Here is a 24,118-nt window from a genome sequence, read left to right on the forward strand (position 1 = left end):
ACGTGTGTGGTGTTCACTCTTTCGGAAGCGTTTCTTCAAGTATAACGTTTTTTGGAACTTTGGAAAGAGTATATACATTTTTTTCATCATCAACAGACCGTTGGGATATGTTAACGGAAAATGTTGGGGTGTCTGTAAAGAGACTTGTAGAGACAAGGTGGAGCGCTCATTTTGAAGCTGTAAAACCAGTAAAAGAGAATTTCAAGAAGCTAGTCTCTACGTTGGATCTTTTGTGCGACCCAAATAAAGAAAACATTGATACGAGGGGAGGGGCTTCCACGCTTATACCTGCCTTGTGTGATTTTACATTTTTATGCTACTTAGCTTTTTGGTGTGAAATACTAAACGAAGTGAACTTAACACAAAAGTATTTACAAACTTCCGCGATTACGTTAGAGAAATCGTTAGCAAAATTCGAAGTACTAAAAATATTTCTTCAAAATGAAAGGAGCAATATAGTGAAAAGGGCGATTAATTATGCCACCGAAACTTGCAACGACATGGACATATCGATTGAAAGACGAGGTAGACCGAAAAAGAAGAAGAGAATGCCTGGCGAAATGTCTGAAGATGCCGGTCTGACTTTACTAAAAGAAATAGAGAGGTCTATGTTCGAATGTATTGATAGATTTTACCAAGAACTTGAGCATCGATCTAAAGGAATGGATGACATTGTTTCCATTTTCTCCGTTATTCAACCAAAGGCTTTTCTTCATGCAACAGAAGAAGAACTTTATTCCCTCGCTCCAAACCTGACGAAAACATACACAGAATTTTCTGATGATAATATCGTTGTGGAAATTTTACGCCTACGTCGTCACTTACAGGCTGCAGAAATCACCGTAGAAGAGGCAGAGAATTGGACAACTTTGAAAATGTTGAGGTTTATTGTCAAATGGGACTTTACTGACTCACTTCCAAACATTGCTCTTTGCATGCGATTTTTTTACAATATGTGTATCAATTGCGGCTTGCGAAAGAAGTTTTTCGAAGCTAAAATTGATCAAGAGCTATTTGAGGTCTACGATGAGTCAACAGAGATTGACAGCGTTAGCATTACTTTCCATCGAAAAGGAGCACAGTAAAAACATTGATTTTAATGATGTAATCCTAACTTTCAGTACAATTAAAGCACGAAAACATTTATGAACAATAAAATTCGTTATTTACTGATTTTGTAAATAAATGTATTAAAATAAATAATTAAATAAATGAATGAATATTAATTTGAAAATTTCAATAAAAAGGGATGGGGCCAGGGGGGTGTCACAAAACCTTGCCGCCCCGGGGACCCAGCCTTCTTAAGCCGCCACTGCTTGAGAGTATCGTACGTAAAGGAGTTATTTCACCAGTGGAAGAGCCAACAGAATGGTGCGCTCCTATGGTTATTGTTTCTAAACCCACCGGCGACATAAGAATTTGTATTGACTTCACCAATTTGAATAAACTTATTCAACGAGAGTTTTTCCAACTCGCAGCGGTGGATCATACCCTTGGAAGATTGGCTGGAGCGAAGGTATTTTCTAAAATTGATTGCAATAGTGGTTATTGGCACTAGATCCAGAGTCCATTCCACTTACCACGTTCATAACTCCATTTGGACGATTTTGTTTTAATGTGTTGCCATTTGGGTTAAGTTCAGCTTCTGAACATTTCCAAAGGCGCATGAGTTCTTACCTAACAGGAATTCCTTGTACCGTAAATCTCCAAGATGATACTCTAGTTTGGGGCAAAGATTATGAAGAACACGATAAAATCTTACGACAGGTACTTAAGACACTAGAGGATAACGGAGTTACCGTAAATGACAAAAAGTGCTCATTCGGAGTTACGTCTGTCAAGTTTTTAGGTCATCAAATTGATCAATCGGGGATTAAACCTGACGAAGATAAAGTTAAGGCCATTACAGAAATGAGTCCACCAACTAACGTCCCAGAAGTAAGACGATTACTTGGTATGGTGAATTAGCTGAGCAAATTCATCCCGAATATGGCAGAAAAACTTCAACCTCTAAATAGTCTACTTTGTAAGAACAACGCCTGGACGTGGGGACCACTTCGAAAGACGTCATTTGAAGAACTCAAAAATTTTCTTTCTAGCAAGCCAGTACTAGGAATATTCGATCCGAGGTAGCCAACTATAGTCTCGGCTGACGCGTCGTCTTACGGCGTTGGGGGTGTTCTAAGACAAAATGATGGTTCGATTAAAGTCATTGCTTATGCATCCCGGACGTTGTCTGAAGCAGAACGGAGATACGCCCAAATAGAAAAAGAAGCGTTGTCACTGGTTTCGGCATGTGAGTGATTCAGAGATTTCGTCTCAGGTCTGTCTATTGTGATCGAAACCGACCACAAACCATTGGTTCCTATTCTACAAACGAAGCAATTAGACGATCTATCGCCGCGTCTTCAACGTCTTCGAATTCGTCTTATGCGCTATTTATACTCGGTCAAATACGTTCCCGGAAAAAGTCTAGTTGCTGCAGACGCGCTTTCGCGCAGCCCGCTTAAAGAAATTGACGAGGATGAATTAGAAGACGAAGTAGAGGCTCACGTTCGTTTGGTTATTTCCAGTTTGCCTGCAACAGACCAAAGATTATCCGAAATTTGGTCAGTTCAAAACGAAGACATGGTTTGTCAACGGTTGATTAAATATAGCCAAAATGGATGGCCCGGGAAGAGAGGTCTCGATGGTTCTCTTTCAAGTTATTATCCTTATAGAGATAGTATCACGGTACAAAACGGGTTACTTATGATGGATTGTCGCCTTGTAATTCCGAAAGCAATGAGGACAGAGATTCTTGATAGAATACACGAAGGTCATCAAGGTATTACGAAATGTAGAGCTCGAGCTCGCGCTTCGATTTGGTGGCCAGGTCTATCTCTCGCTATTGAAGACATGGTACGAAATTGTACCACATGTATCAAAGAGTCAACCAATCGACACGAACCTTTGCAGCAAACCCAATTTCCAAGTCATCCTTGGCAAATTGTAGCCATGGATCTCTTGTATGTAGATGGAAAATGGTACGTCGTCATCTCCGATTACTATTCTCGTTTTGTGGAGATTGCTCAACTAACAGATCAGAAGGCGAGTACTGTTATTAATTTCACTAAATCGGTGTTTGCTCGATTTGGAATTCCGGAAGTTGTGAGAAGTGATAATGGTCCACAGTTTGACGTTACAACTACTTCCGAGTTTAGTCGATTCGCCGAAGAATACGGTTTTAGAAATGTGACTTCTAGTCCCAGATATCCTCAGAGTAACGGTTTCGCAGAGAGTGCGGTAAAGATCATCAAATCAAGACTAAAGAAATCTGAAGATATTTATCTCGGACTGTTAGCATATCGTTCAACACCATTGAGAAACGGTTTCAGCCCAGCTGAGCTACTTATGAATCGAAAATTACGCACCACTGTACCAATGTCACCGTCTCTACTCGAACCACGTATTCCTCCTCGACAAGAGCAGCAGTCGAAAGCAAGACAAAAGAGCAACTATGACCGAAGTCATGGAGTCAGAGAGCTCCGAGAATTAGAGCCTGGTGAAAGGGTTTGGGTAGTTGACCTTCGACGAGAAGGAATAATTGCTGAGAAAAGCGTGAAACCAAGATCGTACACAGTTTCTACTCCAAATGGTGTGATCCGTCGGAATCGATTCCATTTGATTCCTCTCCCTAACCTAACCAGTTTTCCCAAAGAAATTCCACAAGTCGAAAATCTTCATAACCAGCAGCGTGTTCCTGAAATACAGTCACCTACATTACCTCTCATAGCTCATAGTACGCCTGCAATCCAACACAACAGTCCTGTCCGAAATGACAGGCAAGTAACATCCTCAAGAGACCGGAATGCCAATCAACAACGGTTACAAGATGGAAGACGTGATTTTACAACCTCAAGACGTGGGAGACAAATACTAAAACCGAAAAGACTAATAGAGACTTGTGAATAAAGTCATTTGGACAGAACTTGTCTATTTTGTCTTGATATATAGGTCGGTTTACAGGGGTAAGCAAAAAACTCGGATTTTTTAGCTTCTTTCAATCGAGTGATGGCGCCAATAGTTGCTAAATTGTAGCGAAAACGTACTAGTGGCGCCATCTCAAGAACTTCTGAAATTAAAAACAAAATCCTAACATCGCCCTGCCCCTGTGACTTACTGTGATATTTTGTATGTTGATTTCTATCACTATTGGCTTTATGTACAGCCCCTATTGTTATGTCCAGAACATGTTAGAGCAGACGATGTTATTGACGAGAGAGTCATTGGCGCGCCGCACAGCTACTCATGTATAATGCTAGTTCGCGTTATTAAAGTTTGTTTTATAAGTAACCTTAACGTACTCATTATTAATAACGAATAAAACACTTACTACCCAGTTATACATCAGTAAACCCACCTATACTTCACAGTAAAATGAACTACGAGATAGGCTTGCGACTAATAGTAGTTTTTACCTCTCCGAGGGGACAAAGTCCCCTAGGAGGGGTTATACAACCACCGTGTCTGTCTGTGGGTCTGTCAGGCCTGCGAACGCGTTCGCATTTTCGGTGCAAAGTGTAATCACTGCGTACGCAGTTTCTCAAAGGGTTGGCAAAACCACCGGGTGACGGTGAGCGTTAACGGATGCATTTGCGGTTTGGTTGGTGTTTTTTCGCTCACCGTCGTGACGGTTTGGTGTATTACGTTTTTGTATTGTTTATGCGTAGGTTGTGAGTGTTGAATTTGTTGTGTTTGTGTTCTGATGGTTGTGCATGTTGAATCTGTTGTGTTTATATGGGCGTTTTCTCTCCAACTTCTTCTTAATGACTTTGGGACGGACCGAGTGCTGAGTGTAATGCTACCTCTCAACGTCCAATGGCAGGGTTTCCACCAGTTGTACACGGTATTCGTCTTAGTATCAATTTGCGATCGCATCGGGCGGGATTTGAACCCGAGACCTCCTGATTGACAGGCGGACGTTCTACCACAGAACCACCGACACTTGTTACGCCTTATTAAAAATTAGACCTTCAGCTTTATCGGAAGCGTATTTAATAGAGTACGAAATTTTGGTTTAATTGAAATAGAATTGAAATTGAAATTATTCCATCGAAGAAATTCTAATTTAGCGTTTCTCTATTGATTAAAAACAAATGCGCCACCCAGGTTTCGAACCCAGACCATTCGGCTTGGCAGTCGAGCGCTCTACCACAGAACCACCGATAGCTGCTTAGATTCACTGAAATTAAGACAGCCATCGTAAGCATAATAGGTAATAAAGTCTTTTTTTATTAATGAATTTATGAAGGCCTAATCTGTTTTTTTTTAAGGTTAAATCTTGTTTTAGCGCAGTCAGCCGAGATTAGAGGGTTAAAGGGTAGACCCTGTGGGTGGTCCACTTTGTTAGTTTTTTTTTGTTATTTATTTACGGGTATTATTAACGACCTATATATAGTTGTGTTAATTCAAAGACGATAATTTAACGTTAATTGCTTTAAGAGCTGGCGGTTAGTCAAGTGGCTCTCTGTGCTTTGTTGATGGTAAGGTTTTTGCTTCTTGTAAATATATTTGGATATCTACGATTTCTAACGCAGTCAATGATTTCTTGGGTGTGCGAGTCATTATATGATATTGGAAATTGGACGGCATTGGTCTTTTTCATGCGGTATGTGTCACAACGTCAACTGGAAGTTGAAATAAAATGAGCGTTAAAGATGCGGCAAGTATTTCGTAAGCGAGAAAAATACAAATACCATCTGTAGATGTTTCTTTCATTAAAATTTGCTTAGTATTATATTCAACTGATAAACATGTACTGTAAAAAGGGTTAAATTCAATTGTGCATAGTTTTAGTGAATCTAACTCGCTGTTGTAACTACTTAATTTATAATATTCTGAATAAATTAAACTCGATTGTTTCGTCTCAATTATTTAAATTAAAATTAAAATTTTATACCGGGCAGGGTTTGAACCGATAATACGTTTTTCGTAAATAACTCTGAATTGCGGAGATATCATTGGGGGTCGTGTCGAGAAATTAATACCACTAGGGACCATACTTCCGAGGAGAGGTATATTTTGGCTTGCCAACTTGTTTCAGTTTTACACAAGACTAGCTAGTGTAACTGATAAGTTAAAGGAACCACCTATGGACTGCATTGTAAAGGATGATAAAATTGGCGAATAAGTAGATAAGTCCATAATGAAAAGGGATAATAAAGCTAAACCCTAAACAAATTTGAAGAAATTTAAAAACTTACTAATAGCTCGTACCGATAGGTCTTCGAGCAAACAAAAACGCGAAACTCGGACCAAATAGATCTTCGAGTGAATAATTAAATTAAATTAAATAAAATAAAATAGCCAGAAAATCCAACGGTAAACCGGTTTCGTCCTAATTGGGACTCGTCAGTACCGTGCGGGAAATCTGGCTTGCGACTATAACACCGAATAGAGAAACTAAGCCTAAATATTAAAAATATCAAAACGAGTTGCATAGCAACGGAAAGCCGAATAGGGGGAGAGTGGTGGAGATTAGTATATACGTAATTTATGTTAAGTTAAAAGGAACCACCTATGGACTGCATTGTAAAGGATGATAAAATTGGCGAATAAGTAGATAAGTCCATTATGAAAAGGGATAATAAAGCTAAACCCTAAACAAATTTGAAGAAATTTAAAAACTTACTAATAGCTCGTACCGATAGGTCTTCGAGCAAACAAAAACGCGAAACTCGGACCAAATAGATCTTCGAGTGAATAATTAAATTAAATTAAATAAAATAAAATAAAATATCCAGAAAATCCAACGGTAGACCGGTTTCGTCCTATTTGGGACTCGTCAGTACCGTGCGGGAAATATGGCTTGCGACTATAACACCGAATAGAGAAACTAAGCCTAAATATTAAAAATATCAAAACGAGTTGCATAGCAACGGAAAGCCGAATAGGGGGAGAGTGGAGTTTCATAAATCACATTTTGGTCTATAATTTTCCAAAACCCTTAGAAATAATAATTATATTATACATAATATAATCATATATTCTTATAATTTTATAAATTAAGAAAGTTCCCAGGTAGCAATAGCACGTGAATATATGGTCGAAATTGGGTGCCTTGCGTGTAAATCACGTGTTGACTAAATATAAACGTGTTATACACGAAGTGTTGTCCGGTCCAAAAACATTAAATATGTTTCGTGTATCATTAAACGTGCTAGAACCTTGTTTGTTAGGTGTTTTAAAACACCATTTCAATTTCGTGCAACAATACGGGTTATTCACGTGTTTTGTTAGAAATCGAAAACAATCCTTTTCAATTGCCTAAAATAACACTTGGAAAAAAACTTGTATTTTTGGTATTCTAAGACACGCTATTTATTTGGTGTTCAATCACGTGGCCGACTAGTGCGATTGAGGTTTTCTAAAACACGACTTTCTACTCGTGTAAAAATATTCGTTTCTTAAACCTGTATTTTTGGTATTCTAAAACACGCTATTTATTTGGTGTTCAATCACGTGGCCGACTAGTGCGATTGAGGTTTTCTAAAATACGACTTTCTACTCGTGTAAAAATATTCGTTTCTTAAACCTGTATTTGTGGAATTCTAAGACACGCTATTTATTTGGTGTTCAATCACGTGGCCGACTAGTGCGATTGAGGTTTTCTAAAACACGACTTTCTACTCGTGTAAATATATTCGTTTCTTAAACCTGTATTTTTGGTATTCTAAGACACGCTATTTATTTGGTGTTCAATCACGTGGCCGACTAGTGCGATTGAGGTTTTCTAAAACAGGCCTTTTAGTTTTTGTAGAATAACACCTTTCTTAAAGCTGCATTTCGTCAAATAAGAGCAAAATACGCGCATCTTTTTAAGTTTTATGTATATTGTTACGTGAATTGTGCTCTCAGGCGGCGATTTTTGGTACTCAAAACACGAACTATTTCGTCAAAAAACACGTATTAAAATTTCCTATATTAAGTATACTGAAAACCAAACGTTATACAAATTTTAAACGTTTTAAATCAATTTTTGTTCAGAAATAATTTTATTGTTAAAATGTTCTAAGGTCACTTATAAATAAGCGTAACTTGGTTTCCAAACGTTGGACAAAGGGTTTCTATGCCCACCCCTATACAATGAATTAGCTTTGCATTTGGCGATATAAGACGGAGTTTCCCGCATTTAATAAAATAAATGAAAGTGTAAAATGTTTTAGACATATATAACTTTCACATCATTAAAGGGCTACACCGGCCTTCGAATTTAACCAATTTCCCGCGCTAGTTTCGGAAATATAATTGGTCGTATCTGTCTATTACGTGCGCAATTTTTCAAACGTCCGTGTGGACCTTTATTGATTTTATTTGATAGTAGCTGAGTGGGTACTACTAGTTGCATTATTTATATTATGAAAAGTTACTTTTTTGAAAGAACGCTAGAAAATATTTTTCACCGTCACACGCTTTTACATTTTTTTTTTCACAACTGAAATTCAAATGTAAAATCTGGCAACTTTCTCCCTTTCACAACACCAAACAACAATTTATCGTTTAGGCGGTTAACGTGAGTTTTACCACGGTGAAAATAACGTATCGAAAAACATATTTTAAAAGAAGATATTTCGAGGGGTCGGACACTTACCATTATTTTGTACGGGATTTTTGGATTTCGTAGAGATTTTGGCGATTTTATCATTATTTTTTAAGTGATTTTGGGATTTCAATGTTAATTTACCATAGATAGAGTTAAAACATTTTGCGATTTTAGACAAATTGTACGGGATTTTGGTAAATGTTCGACCCCTCGAGATATTTAATAGGATTTTTATTTTGGATATTATAATTTCTGCGATTCCAGTGGGTTCTCATTCTTCTTCCGCAAATTGGTTTTGAAAAAGCTGGCCAACCTGGTGTGAGGCGAGCTCATGTAATCCCAAGCGTGTGTGAGGCCGAGAGTATGTTGAGGACGACCACGGGTGAGGACCTCAGCGGGTCGTTGTCATACTTCCGCTGCGGGTTCCCATTCCTTTCCCTAAATATCCCCGTTGGCGTGGCCTTCACCATGATTAATAAAATATGGGTGAGACGACTCACGATTGTTCCAAACACCGATATTTAGGTAATCAAAAAAATTGACTTTATCTTCCTCTCTCTTTCGGTCAACGTGCTTCTAGCAACCAACTACGCGTTTGGCGTTGGGCTGTGGGAATAGAGTTTTTTGGGTAATTGGTGAATACTAAGTACGTCGGTTTTTTGGAACCTAATGTCGCGTAGAATTTCGAAAGATATCAAATAATTTGACCACATAGCGCGACGTTTAAAAATTTGGATCCATGTAATTTTTTATCAAATTATTCTATTAAAGACCAAATTTTAGTTTGAACAAAGTTTTTAGAGTATTGAAGGATTCAAAGGGAATAGTATTACCATAAGTTTATTATATACACATAAGTATGCCACTTTTTATTCTTAACACGCAAAACGTTCACTTAGAGCTAGTCACAAGAGAGACTATACAACGGCGCAGTTTCGCGTCCGCTCGCTCTCTTGTTCGGCGTAGCCTTTAACGGCGTCTCGCCAGGGGGCGGTTTCTTACCGGGATGACGTCACTACGTGACAAGCTCTCACTAAAATATTTATCAAAGAGACACACTTATGTAAAATATTATAAAATTATGGTATTACTGTTGCGTATGATTAAGCATGTTTTACCAAGCTTAGTGAATACGTCGCTTCTGCCTTTCGCTAATATCGCTATAGAAATGTGTATTTTTTGCGGGGCGAAATGTTTTTTTTTGGGAGGCAGGCTTTACCGCTTTAAATTTACAAATAAAAAGTCCTAAATTTAATACTCCCTTCATTTCTTTTTAAAATAGGTCTTTCCATATAATGTTCGTACGTGTTTCAACTGTTTTTTCGACGTCACACACGGCCAATTTTACAAAAAGATATAATGAAGTTACCGGTACTTTTATATTTCCAAGTTATGATTAGGCTTAGTGATTTATGGCGTTGTTTTAGTATATACAATGTAAAATAGTAATTACTATCTTATATTGTTTAATTTTAATACTTTTACGGTTAAACATGAATTATTTAAGCGACGAATAACCGAGCGTAGTTTTTTGTCATCAAATCTCAAAGGTAAATATTGAATGTTTACTCGATTTTAAAATACCCTACAAGCTAGCTGCAAGCGGACGAAACATACATACATGCCAAGGGTGATGTAAATCATTCTTGCAAAATCAGTTTTCCTTTACCCGCCCCCGACTGAAACCTTTTATGGAAATAACTATTAATATACCTTTTTCAATTTTGGTCACCATCATAAAAAATAATACAATAAAATTTAAAAATAATAAAATTGTATAATAACTGACAGAACTTTATTTTTCGCATTTGTACTACAAATGAAAATATCGCTATTAACGTTTTCTTGTATACTACTTTTCACTTTAAGTATTTTAAAGATTATTCCCAAAATAGTTTCTTCCACTCTATAGTATATACATCTACTTCATTCCTATTTACAAACGTCAAGATAACTTGCAAGTTTCAATTTTGTTTGCTTCGTCACTCGTGATCCTCAGAAAGAACGCTAGTTGGGCTACGTTCAACAACTCTCACCTATGACACCGGTTAGCCATCGCTGACATCGGTTTTCTCTTGTACGCTTTTTCCCGTTTCCGGTTTTGACGCCATTTTAAAAAAACACCGGTGACTGAAATAATAGCTTTCAACATTTTGCTACGTAATTATGACGAAAAAGCTCATCGGTGGAAAAAATAAAACCATCGGTTTTTTCCCCATTGAGTGGTTGCTATGTGCTGTAGTTGGCTACTTCGTTGCTAAGGAAAATCGTGACGTAACTGAGATGAGATTCAATGGAGAATCAATGGGATCTCAACTGGGACGACTTTTTGAGGCAATCTAGAAATTCTTTCAAACCGTTTCTCTATCGAGACCCCGTTGAATTTAGTAACCTCTGGGGGTAGAAATTTGATGCAATACCAAAATTTTGGCTAGTTAAAAGAACGATAAAAATATTCTCCTAAATCGCTACTGCGCATTTACACTTATGCCCTCCCCTGCACCTCGAAAAGGTTGGATCCCTCCGTTGGTTATTTTATTTTTCATTTTGTTTTAATTCGGGAGTCGACGTCCACCTTTTTTGTGGCGCGATTGACCTTTAGTTTCGAGATGTATTAATTAAGTAGATGACGTATTAATCGAGCCAATGAAAACTTGTTGAGGTTAACGGTAATAGTTAGTGTAGAAAGCTGTTGGCTGGCGTGGCATGCAGGGCTTGCCACCACCCTCCTACGCATTGTAACCCGGCCACCTGAATTAATGGCTTCAAAAGTCGCTTGATGACTTAGGCCTAAGGTGGTGCCTTGGGTATTAGCCTAGCTGATTATTATTATTATTAATCAAGCTGAACGTTTTTGACTGTAATTCAATTGACGACTTGCAACGAAAACCGGTAGCACTGCCAAATGCCCGCAAGGCATTATTGTTCACTTTTCCCCTTTATACTAAATATGGTTAATACGAATGCTGGTAGCACTGTTGAAAGAATTTTATTTTATTATTTTTGTAGCAGACGACAAAATTCTTGAAACAGGACTATCTGCCAAAGCGAGTACCACGTGCGAATACCAATAATGCCTTGCGCGCATTTGGCAGTGCTACCGGTCTCGTTGCCAGTTGTCAATTTGATGGCAATAGCCGCAACGAACAGTGAATTATTATATGATTTTTTTTATTTGATATTATTTTTTTGGATGTGTGGGATAATTCCCAAAAAGGGGGATTTTGGGAAATTTATTTGGTTTGTTTGGAATAAAAAGGTTTAAGTAAAAATAATTGATTTTGTGGGATATTTACCTTCGAATTTTTTTTGAGGAAAACCACTTTTTCCGAAAAAAATATCTAGATTATGTTTTTGTTTATTTTACATGGACTTCAGTTTATTGTATTTTCTAATACTTTTTTTTATTTAAAATGTTTTTTCCGCGCTAACCTACGAAACTAGATAATATTTAGAATGGTTTGAGCTAAGATTGAGGAGGGACCATGGCTAAAACGTTTTGTGGGGAGGGGGGGCTGAAAAATTTTACTTTACTGGGCTGTGCGATTTTCGCTCCTAAAACATTGGCAACACCGTTTCTGAGGTCATTGTAGTCACGGCCGTCTCGTGATCCACGGCCAACTTTGATTTCGCGCTGCCGCGCTATAGCGGCCATAACAAAATTTTCAAATCCCATGTAAATAAGCGAAAGAAAATTGTCTCCTCACAAAATATGTAAATTTTATTACAGGCAAAGGCGGGGGACCCGAATTAAATCCGGAAAAAACGTTTTCTCTCGTAATAACATAATTTTATCGGAAAAAACACGTTGGCATAAATGAAATGAAAATAACATGTTTTAGAATTATGTTCGGGTAAAATTGCCAGATAAACTAAACTAATTAAAGGAAATGTGTTTTTTAGTCAAAGAGGGGATAATTTCATATAGAGACGCGTAATTGATATAAGGCGCAATTTTTGAAAATCGGGCTTAAAAACGTCTCGGTAATTTTTGATTTATTGTTATTAATAATAAAACGTATATAAATATGAAACCATACCGTCTTGTACCTCAAATACAAAAATATGACAGATTTGTCTTTTCACGAGTTCCCAAGCAATGAAAATCTTCGGTTATTATGGTTAACAAGTTGGCAAGCCAAAATATACCTCTCCTCGGAAGCATTGTCCCTAGTGGTATTAATTTCTCGAGATGACCCTTTAAGTTATATCTCCCCAATTCAGAGTTATTTACTAATAACGTAATCCCCGTTCAATCCCGCCCGGTATAAAATTTTAATTTGAATTAAAATAATTGAGACGAAACAACCGAGATTAATTTATTCAGAATATTATAAATTAAGTAGTTACAACAGTGAGTTAGACGTACTAAAACAATTCACAATTGACTTTAACCCTATTTACGGTACAAGTTTAGCAGTTAAATATAATACGAAGCCAATTTTAATGAAAGAAATATCTACAGAGGGTATTTGTATTTTTGTCGCTTACGAAATACTTGCCGCATAGTTAACGCTCATTTTATTTCAACGTTCGCCCGATCAAGATACCGTAGATATCTGGTAGTGGACGACTCGTAGACTGTCGGAACCTGTTGACGTTGTGACACATACCGCATGAAAAAGACCAAAACCGTCCAATTTCCAATATCATATAATGACTCGCACACCCAGGATATCAATGACTGCATTAGGAATCGTAGATATCCAAATATCCACACCAACAAAAAACTTATTAACAAGAAGCGAAAAACTTACCATTCACAAAGCACAGAAAGCCACTTGACTAAACGTATATCAATAAATGACCGTAGAGGGAATAGTTAGGGTTCTTTATAAATAAACACAAACGAACCCAATTGATGAACTGCATTAAACATCTTAATCAGCCGAGAAAACGTTTAAAATAAATTACGACCGAGCTGAAAACCAGACCAACTCGATATGTTGTTAATAAATGAATTATTAAGCTTGAAAACCAATACGCTAAACCTAATAGATAAGAATATACGACTGAAAAAACTAAATAAATTACAAAAAACTAACGGGTTCTACCCTTTATCTTATCTGCTGACTGCGCTAAAACAAGATTTGACCATTAAATATTTTGAAAATGCGACGTATACACTTTGAAGGTTCCGTCAAAAATTATCCTTTCCCAAACGTAAAGGTTCTCAAAACATTAATACACAAAAAATAAGTAAAAAGGTTCCTCCAAAAAATGAACCATTTTGCGGAAGAAGTAAATAATTTTAAAAGAATAAAAGATAAAACAAATATACAACCGCAAAAATAAAACGTCAAATAATAGAAGAAACAATCTTAAACTCCATTCATTAAAATAAAACGTCAAATAATAGAAGAAAAAAATCTTTAACTCCATTCATTAAAAAAACACTAAACAAAAGTATCAAATTGAAATAAAGCAACTTATTATATTAAACAAGATTAAGTCTTTATAATTTTTTCGTAAAAAAACCACATTAGGCCTTCACAATTTCATTCGTAAAAATATTCAAGACTTTGTTAACTATTATGCTTACAATGAGTGTCTTATTTGCAGTATAGCTTGAAGTTATCGTTGGTTCTGTGGTAGAGCGCTCGACTGCCTAACTGAACGGCCCGGGTTCGAAACCTGGGTGACGCATTTGTTTTTAATCAAATGAGAAATCGCTAAATTAGAATAATAATAATAACAATAATTTAAATCTTTCACGAAATCTTGCTCTATTTCAATTAAACCAAAATTTCATGCTCTATTAAATACGCTTTCGATAAAGCTGAAGGTCTAATTTTCAATGAAACGTTATAAGTGTCGGTGGTTCTGTGGTAGAACGTCCGCCTGTCAAACAGGCGGTCTCGGGTTCAAATCCCGCCCGATGCGATCGCAAATTGATACTAAGACGAATACCGTGAACAATTGGTGGAAACCCTGCCATTGGATGTTGAGAGGTAGCATTACACTCAGCACTCGGTCCGTCCCAAAAGTCAATAAGAAAGAGTTGGAGAGTTACCACCCGTACATACACACCACAAACGTCATAACATTAACACAACATTACCGCCCTACACATAAACATTACAATAGCGAAATATCCAAACTACTGAATTAAACGTGTCGTGACGGCGAGCGTTGACGAAAAAAAAACCACCAAACCAACCCCGACTGCAAATTAATCCGTTAATGCTCACCGTCCCACGGTGGTTTTGCAAACACGGTTTTTCGACTTTGTTCCCTAATTACTAGCAACTGCGAACGCAGAGATCTCGAGAAACTGCGTACGCAGTGATTACACTTTGCACCGAAAATGCGAACGCGTTCGCAGGCCTGACAGACCCACAGACCCACAGACAGACCCACCCACAGACCCACAGACAGACACGGTCGTTGTATAACCCCTCCTAGGGGACTTTGTCCCCTCGGAGAGGTAAAAATCATTAAATGAAAAGATTTTCAAATGAGTGAAAATGGTAAAGATGTAGTCTACATTTCAAGGACGACCATTATATTTCAGGTTTGTATCTTTATTTAAAAAAATATTTATCAGTCATGTTGAAAGTGCTAGTGCAAGTTCTTCAGGAAAAAATATTTCTGAGGTGGCTGAAGATGAAATCGAAAAAGAAATTGTAGAAATATAAAAACTCAATAAAAGTCACCATAAATAACTTGCAATCAAAAATTTGGCGTCAACACCTAAAATTACAGGTTAATTAAAGGTTACCAATTTTCAAGGAAAAATGGTTTCCTCAAGCTCCCATCAAAGATGACACTGAAAAATTAATGGTGAAACGGGAGTTACAAAAGCCATCTCCTTGGTGTGATACAAGACCTTCTAAATTGTCCGACAATCAAATTCCTGAAGACTATAAAAATATTTTAGATGCCCTTTTGATCACTCCTGAAACTCAATGTTCTACCTTAAAATTAGCCTGTGAAGCATACTTAGCTGGGTATGTTTTGAGGGAATTACAAAAGAAGGAATTTTGTGGCTGCTGCGTTGTAAACATTTCCCAGCCATGTCACAGCTCTCCACTATTGGATTTGATTAAAAACCAAGATAGAGGAAATCTTAAATATCCAAGTTGTCCATTCATATTAATTGTATCAAGAATAGTCACCTTTGTGCAACATTTGCGGGTCTCAAGGTGTTTACGATGAACTTGAGAAATGCATTTTGCCAAAGCACGAACTCTGTCCACTATTTTATAGTTGTGATCCAGAACCTGCCAAATTAATTGCAGGAATAGTCTGTCAGAAAATAGTCCCTCCGGTTATGGATAACATAACGCGCACAATTTCTGCTAAGCATGAAAAAGTAAAAGAGCTTGTATATAATCCAATATCTAGAAAAGAATACAAACTTCAGTAACATTTACTTTGTTATTCAAAGATTCACTTTACAACTATACTAAAAATATATCTATTTAATATCAAGAATAATTATCAACAACATTATTTTAAAGATGTAGGTAAATAATTACTAATTTAAAATATTTGAATTATTGGTTTTATAAAAAATACTATTCATAATTACGCATTACCGTGATAAGGTGTTGACCACATCTGGCGGAGCAGAGCCGGAGATACACATTTTTTATTTTTATTGTCGTAGAATATAAATAGAGTATTAAAAATATTTCAAAGCTAAATTATAATTTAAATATAACTAAAATATTAATTTACTCTTTCGTTAATAAAATAAAAATATAAAAACTGGGAAAAAACGACTTTTTCTTTGAAGAATAACAGCTGATTGCACTGGAAGGCGGCAATAAAAAGAGAAAATATGTGAGGAGTTCTAGCGCTACTTCTCCCTGGCGGGAAAAATCTTACTTTGCAAAAACACGGCGATTGTTATGGCCGCTATAGCGCGGCAGCGCGAAATCAAAGTTGGCCGTGCGAGATCTGCTTCGCGCTCATAGCGGCCCAGGCGATCGTACGAAAATCGCGTATGGGAAATTAGTTCAAAAACTTCTCACATCGTTTTCTGGCGCTAGTCTAGCCCCCCCTTGAGAAAATTCGCAGCCATGTTATCGAATGGGAGGAACTGCGCGGAACTTTGGAATTTCAATTATTATCGCGTAATGTGTAATTTTTTGTAAAATAAAAAAGTTAAACACCTCTTGAGATTTTTTAACGCAAAGTAAAGTTTTGAAAAACGTTATTAAAATTTGGTCATTCTGGAGCCAGAAGTCGCCGTCGACGTTTTCTGTATATAAATGTAAACATAAACACGTGGTTCTCCTTACAGCTGTATTTTTGCTATGTAGTAACTTCCAGGGGCCTTAGTTTTGTATTAATGTTTAAAAATTTATTTTAATTAAAGTAGTAAAATAAATGAATTTTAATTAACTAACTGTCACTTGGAAAATCACTATGAATTAAAATAGTGATGGAAACTTGGAAGGTATTTAAATCTGATAAATATAATAAACCAATGTGAATTTCCCACTGAATGATACACAACTAAAAATTTAGAAAACTAGAATTTACAACTTATGCACAAGTTCATTCACTTTCTCAAATTTTGCGGACAGAGTTTTGGTAATATTTGTGATAATTGGAAGTACAACCTTTCAACAAATTAAATCAGCAATTTCATTCGGTGATTATTATTCAAATCACATTGGATGTAAGGGCATAGAGCAATTTTGGCCACAAGTGGATTTCAATGTTTTTTAAAATGGCAGGTGAATACCGGAGATAGGGTACAGCTCTCTCTATGAATGTTGTTACTATAGCCATTAACATGATAAAGCTTTGCTGCGGATACCTAAGGTTTCCTCTGTCGGACAATTTTATCAATCCAACTAATGGTGAGTCAGAATTAGGCTGTGATACATTTTCAAGGCACAATTCGCAAAAATGTTTTTCCTCTAGGATTTGTACTACATAACCAGCCAAGTATGCATCTCTGTGTATCTGGGTACACGTAACGTAACTTCATTGCCGTTAAAAATAGTTGAAAATCCATCGAGTCTAGTATCAATCATGGCTGATAGATCTGTGAAGCTGTCTTGGGGAACGTTAGATGTTTTAGGTTTTGTTAATGATATAGTGCCTCTCTTAAGGTAGGATTCCAAACTGAATATAGTTTCTCTTGCCATTTTTCTGAGAATGCTGAAAAACATTTCAATAGCATCGCTTGTTAAATTTCTTGTCAAGACAAACTGGAAACCAGATTTAAGGAGGTATGACACGCAAGATATTGTAGACAATGAAGTTATTCTAATAGATATTATAGATTCATATGTTTCCTTTGTCAATATTTTCTTTAATTTGCGAATCTTTAGACCTTGATAGTAATAACTTTCCTTAAAATGTCCCACTACAAACAAATCTTGCGTGATGCGTAAGCTTCATTGACCCCAAAATCTTTTCTAGATATGTTCTTAGTCCATAATTTGCATAAACTTTCATCAACTGGAAACTGATGAAATTATACATTGATATTCTTCTTAGATTCACAGAATGGAACGCAACAAATTTTTGTGGTGGGCATTTTTGCAAATTAAAAATAGGCAATATTTTAAAACTAAAGTTTGAGAAATGTGAACTTAATTTAAAGAATAATAAAGGTATTTATTAAATAATATGAATAATATTGTGGTTATTTATTTAAAATTCTGATAAAAAAAATGCGAATACTGGTTTGAAAATTTTGAAAAACAAAAGAAACTTTGGTTAGGCTTAGCAATTAACTAATAAAACTCAATATAAGCATATTACTTTAATTAAATAAATGTTTTAAATGAAAACTTATTAGATAAAGATCAAATCATAAGATGTATATCCCAAACTTTCCAGAAGTTTTTGAAAAACAATGCAAAAAGGATTAACTAGTTGAATTTACCGCCATAGAAAACTATTAAAATCCCGCTAATTTTTTACATTTAAGGGGGGGCTCAGACAGCGCTCCTAGTGTTAAAAGAAGGTATTCGCGGAAATACACAGGAGAGGAAATCTTTGCCTGGGCCGCTATGAGCGCGAAGCAGATCTCGAGACGGCCGTGTTGTAGTTCGTTTTGCAGTACGGTTACCGCTCGCCATTGGTAGCCATTTGTAATATGTGAAATTTCAAGAGTCCGGTGTTAATCCGCTTTTCAATTATAAACTATTCAGTTATATTTATATAATTAGTTTAGTTTTATTGTTGTTGAATATAAAATAAGGGCATGTTCAACGGAAGGTAAATATTTCAGATTTCTAATTTAAATATTTAATCAATATCATTATATTAATAATTTTTTTCGGTTAGGCCTAGGCCCTAGGACGGTCTCTATCTGATTGAAAATCTAATTGGAATTAAAGGAACAGTAGGCTCAGAGCCCCTACTGTGGTTTGCGCTATTCGAAAAATATATTGAGGTAATTTTAGTGAAATAAGTTTGCAATAAGTGGGGAAAATAAAATAATTGTACCAGCACGTTGTTAGATATTATCTATTACAAGTTTGATTTGAGGTTTTATAGTACCACAATGGCGGCCATGGCCAAAGCTATGGAGTGCCGAGTCTCTATTAAGAGGACAAACCAAATTACGTGTCACAATTTTTATTACCAGAATAGTATGTCCTTGTTAAATTTTTACTAGAGTTGAGGAAATTGTAAATTATTTTTAGTGAATTTATTTTAAAAAAATCCCAAAATTTGTAAAGCCTTTATGGTATATCCTTGAATTGGTTTTGGTAGTTGATTAAATTGTAAATTTAATTAGTATCCCAAAATAGTTAGTCAAAGTCCCAGTAAGTTTAACTGTTTCAAAATAATCTGGATTATAGTATATGTATTTGTACTCCATAGTTATCGGAGGTGCCAAATACAAAATTTACAATATGTACAATCTATCTAAACGACAAAAAAGGCGAAATATAGCGTCCGCTGTACAAAAACGTTTGAATGAACTTAAAAATGGTGATACTTCAGACGAAATAGATAATGAAGAGGCAACTGTGCAGAATATATTTGTTGAGCAATTCAAAGTTAAAAATGTAACCTCTTCAGACAAATGGGGGAATCATTCTGAAACTAGTTCTATTTCTGGTGAAGAATATTTTGATAATGAGTCCGAAAATGATAGCTTGAGTTCTATCTCTAATGGAGATTATGAAAAAGATGCAAATTTACGGGATGACTTAAAAGAATGGGCTTCTTATTTTGCTATCAGCCACACAGCATTAAATGGACTTTTGAAAGTTTTACACCCCTATCACCCGAACATTCCAATGGACTCAAGAACCATTCTGCAAGTGAAGAGTCAAGTACCTCTTCAACTTGACAACTTAGAAAATGGAAAATATTACCACATGGGACTGACAAATGGTTTGCTTGAAATACTGAAATCGGGCTTGAAAACTGATACCCAATCTCTACAAATATCCTTTAACGTAGATGGGGTTCCAATATTTAAAAGCGTAAATAATCAGTTATGGCCAATACTTGCCCGCTGCGTAGACACACTGAACACTAAGCCATTTGTTGTTGGAATATTTTACCCAAACCCTTAAATATATATTTAGAAAAATTTGTTACGGAAACCTTAAATCTCTTAGAAGAGGGAATAAATTTCAAAGATACCTCATATCAAATTAAACTAGGATGTTTTGTATGTGATGCCTCTGCCAAGTCAATTTTAAAATGTATTAAAAACCATAATGTATATTTCGGGTGTGACAACTGTGAACAAAAAGGTTTATATAAAGATAAAGTAATTTTTTATGGGCTCAACGCATCCTTAAGAACCGATGAAAGTTTTAGGAATATGTCTCAAAAAGAACATCATATAGAGGGTCATAACTCTCCTTTACTAAAATTACCAATTGATAAGATTAACAGTTTTCCATTAGATTATATGAATTTAGTTTGTTTGGGTGTTACACGGCGTATAATACTAGCACTTTTGAAACCCAAGTCGGCTGTTAAGCAAAAAGCAAATGTAATAGATCAACTGTCAGTTAAGATGTTAAGAATCTCTAGCCAAACTCCCATATAATTTTCCCGTAAGCCTAGGAGCTTAAATGAAATTGATAGGTGGAAAGCAACTGAATTTAGGCAGTTTGTCTTATACACAGGGTTTTTTATTTTCAGGGTGTTGTTACCAGATTCTATTGTTGATCACTTTCAGTTACTGCATTGCGCAATGTACATTTTATGTCATAAGGACCCTTCAGCAGAACAAATAAACTATGCAGAGTCAATTTTGCGTTTATTTGTTAGTAGCTCAAAACACATATATGGAAAAGGCATTTATGTGTATAACATTCATAACCTCCTGCATATCTCTGGGCATGCCCGTATATATGGTGGGCTAGACAAGTTTTCCGCTTTCCTTTTTGAAACGTATCTCTGCCAACTTAAGAATCTGGTTCGCACCCCTAACAAACCTATACAACAGATTGTAAATAGACTCTTTGAATTAAAGCAAAGTGAACAGTGCCCGGAGCTAGAATTTAACCCGGGGCGTTTCGAACCGAAATATGAGCATTGTAACGGCCCGACACTGCAATATATTGATAGTGCTCAATATAAGAAACTCTGTGTAAATGGGTTTACTTTTACACTCAAAGAAGGTGACAATTGCTGCAAATTAGAAGATGGAAAAGTGGTTGAGATACATAACTTTGTGAAATATCACTCAAATCTTTATTTAATTGGAAAGTATTTTAAAAATGTGAATGATGCTTACACTTACCCCTGCAAGTCTTCAAACCTTGGAATTCAAGCTGTGTCCAATTTATCGTCACACGAATCGTGGCCAGTCGAATTAATTAGAAAAAATGCTACTTCTTAAGAAAAACAAACGTCTCAGGGGTTTCAGTCCCACTACTGCATAATTATTAATTATGGAAGTCAATAAAATACTTTTAAGTTTTATTTGTATATTGATTTTGGTGTACCGAGCAGAACTTGAAAAGGGTTAATAGCATATGGGTGGTTAATCATAGAAGTATGTGCTACTACTGTCGGTGAAAATATCAATCTGAGCACAGAAGCGGCCCCAGGATTTTTTTACGAGTAGGCACCGAGCTTGGAGGCCCCCTGAACGTGGAAGCCCCTTTTAATTGTTTAGGTTTAAATAAACCTAATAAATTTTAAATAATTAATTGGAAATTTTTAAACGAATTACCAAAACATACGAGGTGGAGGCCCCTGTCAAAATGTCAGGTAGTCCTGGTCTACCTGCTGGCCCCGGTACTGCCTGAACAATCTCTAAATTAAGCAACATAATTTAAATAAACCTATTTAGTCTAATTTTAAAATTTAATTTGTAGCAAAGCTTAAGCTTTTTATTTAAAAATATACTAGCATAACTCGTTAATTGATTGATTTATATGATCTCTAACCACATAACGCCATGTTTCTGGTTGTGGAATTCGTTGAAAAAACTAGTACGGTTGACATTGAATGTGGTGTGATTAATAAGCGTTGGCTTGATGAAAGTGAAAAAAAAAATGTTATTGGCCACCTTATCGCTCAGATGAGAGAATTGTTCCGGCTATCCTGAATGCCGAAGATCCTAATGACAAATGGATAATGTATGGTGTTATGAAACAGGTGATGCATTATTAAGAAGAATTTTGGGATCATACTAACCTTTTTTAAAATAAATATTACCATATTTCAGATAACTATAAAACTGCCGAAAAAAAGTCATGTGAAATTGAATGGAAATCTGATATAGGTACTGATATCACAGAAGCTGAAAATGAAAAAGGAGGGGCTCTAAATAGAAGGAAAAGAGGAAAAGGTGGTCGAGTTGAGAAATAAAACCAAAATTTAGATCCAGAGAGCAGTGATGAAGGTATAAATTTCCGAAAGTTTAATAAATGCGTCGCCACCAAATCTCTAATTATTTTTTTTTACACATTTTTCAAAGAACCTTTTCCAAATTGAAGAATATCACTTTGCCAGCAGCACCAAAATTTCCATGTTCTAGTGAGTTTAGGTTTTCAGAAATTCCATACTCAACAAAATAGTAAAACGTGTTTACAAACTTTATAGCCGGAAAATCACCACCTATTCCAAACCAAGCATCGAAAAGATGTAACACTAGTATAAGAAATCAATCTTTGGAAGATCAAATACACACATTCAGTCATAAACACTGACCATCAGGTCTCAGAGATTGAGTATAACACAAGCAGATGCCAATGTAAGTATAAATATGTCTGTCTTTTTCTGAATTAAAATTATTTAATTATAAAGACTAATTTTTAGCGGTTAAAAATCTCACACATAAACAAAGTTCTTGTATAAATTCAGTGGCTGGGAGAAGTTATTTGGGTGAAAGTTTTTCTCACGAAGAATTAAGCTCTGGAAGAACATCCACAGCGCCAACTAGTAACTTCCTTCCAAAGTCGGATCTCTAGAAACCAAAATAAAGATTATTCAAAAATGTAAGTTTCATCATTTTTGTACAATTGGATTTCCAAGGCAAATAATAGTGTAAAAAATTTCAGTTCCTGATCATGTAACTGAATTATTTTTGCGCAAACTGGAACAAATCGAAACCCAAGTTCAATCGAATGGAAGAATGTTAAACAAAATTCTTATTGAAAACGACCCTAAGAATTCCAAATTTGATGTTGATCATCTTAATTTCCCAGTAGATTCGCACTCGTCCCTTGAAAGTTTAGAAACTTATTTAGATGACAAAACTAATCAGCTTTCTTTGGTAATTTCATTTAAGTGAAACTATTTGTTAATTATAATAACGTTTCTCTAAATTTTTACAGATTTCATTCCTAGGAGGTTTGGGAGGGAAAAGCTTGGGCGACGCTACAAGAAGAATCTTGACAACTTTGATGAGCGACAAGCTGGCACAGACTTACAATTGGAAAAGTCACGGTAAAAGCGCCTTTGAAGATTTAAAGGCAAAGGATGTAGTTATAAGTAATTTACTTTTTACACTATTTTTTCTGCATAAGTCACTTTTTTTCACCAATGATTTATGTTGAAGGTGCCGTAAGGGCAAACAGTGCCTTCAAGAAAGTTTCCCAAACGGAGATAGAAAATATCATAAAAGAATGGTTGAAACAAGCCTACAGCCGTATTTGCAAACGAGATTCATCCAAAAAGAATAAACAGAAATCAGGAAAAATCAGTCAAAATCTAATTCCGCAGATGGCTTAAGCGCCAATCAAGATAGTGACGACAATCACAATCCTGATCATTAAACCTTTTTCAAATTTTAAATTCAAATGGAACTATTGTGCTCAATATTTGATAAAATGATTTGAAATAAAAACCAATCAAAAGTTATTTTTAGTTATTTCAATTAATGTCGTGTGTTTTACATCAACACAGTGGGTGGTTATCACCGAGTGAAAATGTGTGTACATGTTCTCTCAACGTTGTTTCAATCGTGTATGCAAAGTGCAAGCCCACGTGTTCGGTACGTGTGTTCACACGTGTCCAATCACGACATTTAGGCGGACATCCGCGACTGTTCCCACACGTTTTTGGTCACGTTTGCTAAACGTATCTTTATTACCAGGGTTATTTAAATAAATTATGATTAAGACTCGCTATTGGCTA

General features: G+C 35.9%; 1 long non-coding RNA gene across 3 annotated transcripts; it reads right to left on the minus strand.

Annotated features, from left to right (window-relative positions):
- Window positions 1–15,283: 15,283 nt before the first annotated feature.
- On the minus strand, window positions 15,284–16,261 carry LOC149922066 (uncharacterized). 3 transcript variants are annotated; one of them, XR_016477411.1, is made up of 4 exons: window positions 16,126–16,261; window positions 15,703–15,807; window positions 15,502–15,616; window positions 15,284–15,447 (listed from the first exon to the last, which is right to left on the minus strand). It is a non-coding gene; the product is annotated as an uncharacterized LOC149922066 (long non-coding RNA). The 3 variants fall into 3 exon arrangements; XR_016477410.1 differs by lacking the exon at window positions 16,126–16,261 and having other exon boundaries at window positions 15,703–15,880; XR_016477412.1 differs by lacking the exon at window positions 16,126–16,261 and having other exon boundaries at window positions 15,423–15,447; window positions 15,527–15,616; window positions 15,703–15,880.
- Between the last annotated feature and the right edge of the window lie 7,857 nt (window positions 16,262–24,118).

Source organism: Leiobunum rupestre, chromosome 11 (assembly GCF_980474605.1).
Source record: "Leiobunum rupestre chromosome 11, qqLeiRupe1.1.hap1, whole genome shotgun sequence".
In the NCBI taxonomy this organism is placed as follows: domain Eukaryota; kingdom Metazoa; phylum Arthropoda; class Arachnida; order Opiliones; family Sclerosomatidae; genus Leiobunum; species Leiobunum rupestre.